This window comes from Pelophylax lessonae (genome assembly GCF_965119305.1).
Source record: "Pelophylax lessonae genome assembly, chromosome: 11".
Classification (NCBI taxonomy): Eukaryota; Metazoa; Chordata; class Amphibia; order Anura; family Ranidae; genus Pelophylax; species Pelophylax lessonae.
This window is the reverse complement of record NC_138778.1, coordinates 123,754,789-123,759,605: the sequence shown is the minus strand read 5'-3', so window position 1 is coordinate 123,759,605 and position 4,817 is coordinate 123,754,789.

The following is a 4,817-nucleotide window of genomic DNA, read 5'->3' as shown; positions in this document are numbered from 1 at the left end:
CAAACAGAATCTCAGAATAAGAGTTTGAAATGTGCATTACTTAACCTCTAGCTGCCCATTGTTAATAAAAACAAACATGTTATACTTACCTCCTCTATGCAGTTGGTTATGCACAGAGTCCTCCTCTTCCTGGGTCCCTCTTCTGTACTCCTCCCTCCTGTTGAATGCCCCCACAGCAAGTTGCTTTCTATGGGGGCACCTGAGCTGAGTCACAGCTCTGTGAGTGTCTCTCCTGATTTGCTGACTGACTTTGATTGACAGCAGCGGCAGCCAATCGCGCCATGCTGCTGTCTCAGCCAATGAGGAAGGGAGCCCCGGGCAGCTGAGAAACTCCTGCAACATCACTGGATAAAGATAGGGGCTCAGGTAAGTATTAGGGGGGCTGAGAGGGACTGCTGCACACAGAAGTTTTTTTTTTTTTTTTTTATCCTAATGCATTAAGAAAAAAAAGAGAAAAAAAAACTTTCTGCCTTTACAATCCCTTTAACCACTTAAGCCCCGGAAGATTTTACCCCCTTCCTGACCAGGGGGTATTTTGCGATTCGGCACTGCGTGACTTTATCGGAAAATTGCGCGGTCGTGTGACGCTGTATCTAAACGAATTTGGCGTCCTTTTTTTCCCACAAACAGAGCTTTCTTTTGGTGGTATTTGATCACCTGTGCGATTTTTTGATCATGCGCTATAAACAAAAAAAGAGCGTCAATTTTGCAAAAATAACAATATTTTTCAAATTTTTTTTATATGAAATTCCCCCCCCCCCAAAAAAATGTAAAAATCAAAATTTTTTAACATTTTCGGCCAATTTGTTTTATGCTACCTATGTTTGGTAAAAAAAATCGCAAAAAGCGTATTTTGATTGGTTTGCGCAAAAGTTATCGCGTTTACTAACAAAGGGAAAGATTTTTGTCATTTTTGTTGTTTTTTTTTAAACGCGTAATGTCGGCGATCTGCGATTTTTTTTGCGGTACTGCGACATTGCGGCGGACAGATCGGACCCTTTCTACAGTAATCAGTGCTATACATATGCACTGTTACTGTAAAAATACACTGGCAGTGAAGGGGTTAACTTTATTTGAAAGGGAGGGGCTATGTGTGTCCCTAGGGGCGTGCTTTCTACTGTGATTGGCTGTGGCTTCAGATGTATGAACAGTGATCAACGGTTCTACATAGTAGAACCGTATGATCATCCTTCATACACAGGGGAGAATGACAGGCAGCTTGTTTACACAAGCCGCCTGACTTTCTCCCTCTCCCCCGACGATCGCAGAGTGACCGGCGGACATCGGGTCCGCCGGTCACACGCGCGGGGGGGTCCGTGACCACGCGGGAGCAGGAGCGCGCCTCCGGCGGCGTGCGCTCGCTCCCTAGACCCTCACAGGCTAGCGACGTAGACCTACGTCGCTTTGCCTGTGAGGGGCTGACCGCCGACGTAGATAGTCGTGCGGCGGTCGGCAAGTGGTTAATATCGAGGTTTCTGTGTTGAGGGTGTGTTCACTGTGCGCTCCCCGCATGGTGACCAAGATGTCAGACTGCTCTTGACCTCTCCTGGGACTGGCTCCCAATCATGTGACCACTGTGTCAGCCAATCAGCCACCTGATTGGGATGTCTGTTTGCCCCGGGGTTTAAAGGCCCATTTAAAGCTGAACTAAACCTAACTTTCGTAAAACTGCAGCTTTTTAATGCATAAGAGACATGCTATGTATTTTTGCAATAATACAAACTTACCTGCATGCTTGCAGATTTCTACATATACAGAGCTGCGCATTCCTTACACACTTCGGCTGTGCCAGAATGACTGACTCCTGTGTGCATGTGGGGGGGGGTGACATCATCTCCCACCAGCCAATCAAGAAGCCAAAAAAATGGTACTCATGTGAAGATGGCTGGCGAGGAATATAACTGCCGTGTAAGAATGGGGCAATAGGGTGGTCATCACCTACTCCAGTGTTTCTCAACCTGTTTTCAGTCAAGGCACCCTTTACAAATTATGGACAATCTTGAGGCACCCTTTAAAATTATGGAAAGTCTCAAGGCACACCACTCTAAAATGTAAAACCTATTCTAATAGTTTTGCATAATGCAGCAACATCCACACAAGTAGAACACCCAACATAGAGGTTAGTCTTCCAAAATCAAAAGCTCTTTTGCAAACTGGTACTCACTAGTATTCCAGTGTTTCTCTTGTCCCTACGTTTTTCTCCATCACTCAGCTAATGTGACACCAACACTGATGGAAAGGGGCAGGGGAGGGTCAAACAAGGATGCTATGCAGGCTACAGACATCCTCCATATCAACTGATAATGTCATTGGTTTTTAGGATGCTACAGTAGAAGGTTATATTGGTTTACAATGAAAACCTGTCGCTTTGTGTAACTTAAAGGCAGGCTTCATCCATACGTCGGCTTGTATATTTTGAGCAATTTTTAGGCATTTTGCCAAGGCACCGCTGAAGAAACCTCAAGGCGCCCCAGGGTGCCCAGGTTGAAAAAGGCTGATCTACTCCAGGTTTTCCTCCTCATTGGGCACCAAGCAATTGTCACACAAGAGGCCTACCCCAGAGTCGGTTCTTCTGGGCTACGATAGGCACTTTGTACAGGGTCACTGCCTTACACACGCGGTACCTTTACTTGAGCCACGTTTAAGACCCAGGTAGATGACAAACATGAACGAACTCTAGTAAACTCTCTTGATATCATGTACACCAAGGCAAAAACGTAAGCATTTAGGAGGGACATGCAGAGCTAATGCCCTCTCCACCTGTCCAGCATATTACCACTTCCTCACTCCCAATAACAGTATGGGGTCCCACCGTGCACTTAGCGCGGACTCCATGCGTGCACTGCACTTAACTCTTCCTCCTCCATACCGGTGTACAAGATAAGTGCCCCAGTGGTGCAGATCTGTTCCTTTTGCAATGGGAGACTGATCATGGCCAAAGGAGTGCCGACAACATCTCCCTTGCTGCAAGAAGCTATTCCACCTGCCACATGTACACACTTAAGGGCAGACTGCTAGAGAAATCTTTGTTAGCCTTCGTAACCACGTGTCTTCACACTGTAGTAACTCTTGTACTGTAGTCTTCATACCCCAATGTTCTGACCAGAACTGTAGACTATATTTGCCGGTTACTTATATTGAACCCCTTTAGCAACTTCAGACCAGGCCAAGTTTCAAAGGCTTTACTTGAAGAATAAATGAACATGATGCCAATGACAGTGGACAGTCCAAGATAAAGTGCAGACATTCCAAAATGTCCCTAGTCCATAACTTCAGGCTTGTGGCTGCCCCAGTATACCTGTTTAAGCAAAGTCCAATGTTGCCTGAGTCCGTATCTGGCTGCAGCAAGGCTATTCAGAACTCAGCAACAGAAACAGGCAGAGCATCCCTCTCTGAGTGTGTGTGGCTTTCCCTCCAATGCTCTCAGGATCCGGTTCCTCGACCTTTTTATAACACACACGACTGGAGGGGCGGACCCAAGAAAAGTCTACCAAGAAAAACCCGGGAGTACACTTAATCTTTAACCTCCTGTTGGGACAGCAGTACCCACTACCTGCCTACAGGCGCATCCCTGGAAGGAGGAGGTTAGTATACTGGAGGTTTAATACTGCTTTAAGAGGGAAGGAAACCTATTGATTAAACCGTTTCCAAAACCAGTTACATTCCCGGCATGCATGGAATGGTAACTGTCACATTGGTTGTGCTCTCAACCAAACTGTCAAACCATCAAATGGCTGATGCCAATTCACATGTACCACACCATGGCAGTTGAAGATGAATCAGAGGCCAAGAAGGCAGCTTCTTTGGCTGAAAAACAAAAGGAGGGTTTACTTCTTAAGGAGATGCCAGTGCTGGGTTGGAAAGGGTTCATCTATGCCAGGGGTCTCCAAACTTTCTAAACCAAGGGCCAGTTTACTGTTCTTCAGGCTTTAGGGGGGGGGGGGGCGAACTGTGGCCATTGGAAGTTGAAATTGTCCTGGCATCGGGGTAGTGCATCTTTGGCATTAGAGGGTGGAATTGTGCCCCATCGTTGAAATGGGAGCAATAGTGCCCCATCATTGGTGTCAGTGGGTGAAATAGTGCCCCACCATTGGTGTCAGTGGGTGGAATAGTGCCCCATCATTGGTGTCAGTGGGAGGAATAGTGCCCCATCATTGGTGTCAGTGGGTGGAATAGTGCCCCATCATTGGTGTCAGTGGGTGGAATAATGCCCCATCATTGGTGTTAGTAGGTGGAATAGTGCCCCATCATTTGTGTCAGTAGGAGGAATAATGCCACACTGTTGGTGTCAATGGAAGAAATAGTGCCCTGTTGTTAATTTTAGTAACAGAAATTTTGCCTCATTGGCGTTAGTAGGTGGAATAGTGCCCCATCATTGGTGTCAGTGGGAGGAATAGTGACCCAACATTGGTGTCAGTGGGTGGAATAGTGACCCATCATTGGTGTCAGTGGGAGGAATAGTGCCCCATCATTGGTGTCAGTGGGAGGAATAGTGACCCATCATTGGTGTCAGTGGGAGGAATAATGCCACACTGTTGGTGTCAGTGGGAGAAATAGTGCCCCATTGTTGATGTTAATAACAGGAATTATGCCCCATTGTTGGTGTCAGTGAAAGGAAGAGTACCCCGAGGCCAGGTAAAGGCTAAGAAAGGGCTGCATGCAGTTTGGAGACCACTGATCAGTGGCGGCCCGTGCATAGGGGGCGCCAGGGCGCCGCCCCCCCTAAAAAAAAAGAAAAAAATAGAAAAAAAATGACAAAAAGAACAAATAAAGTTTTGAAAAAAAAAAAAATTGTGTTCGCAGGCCTATGCGCTGGG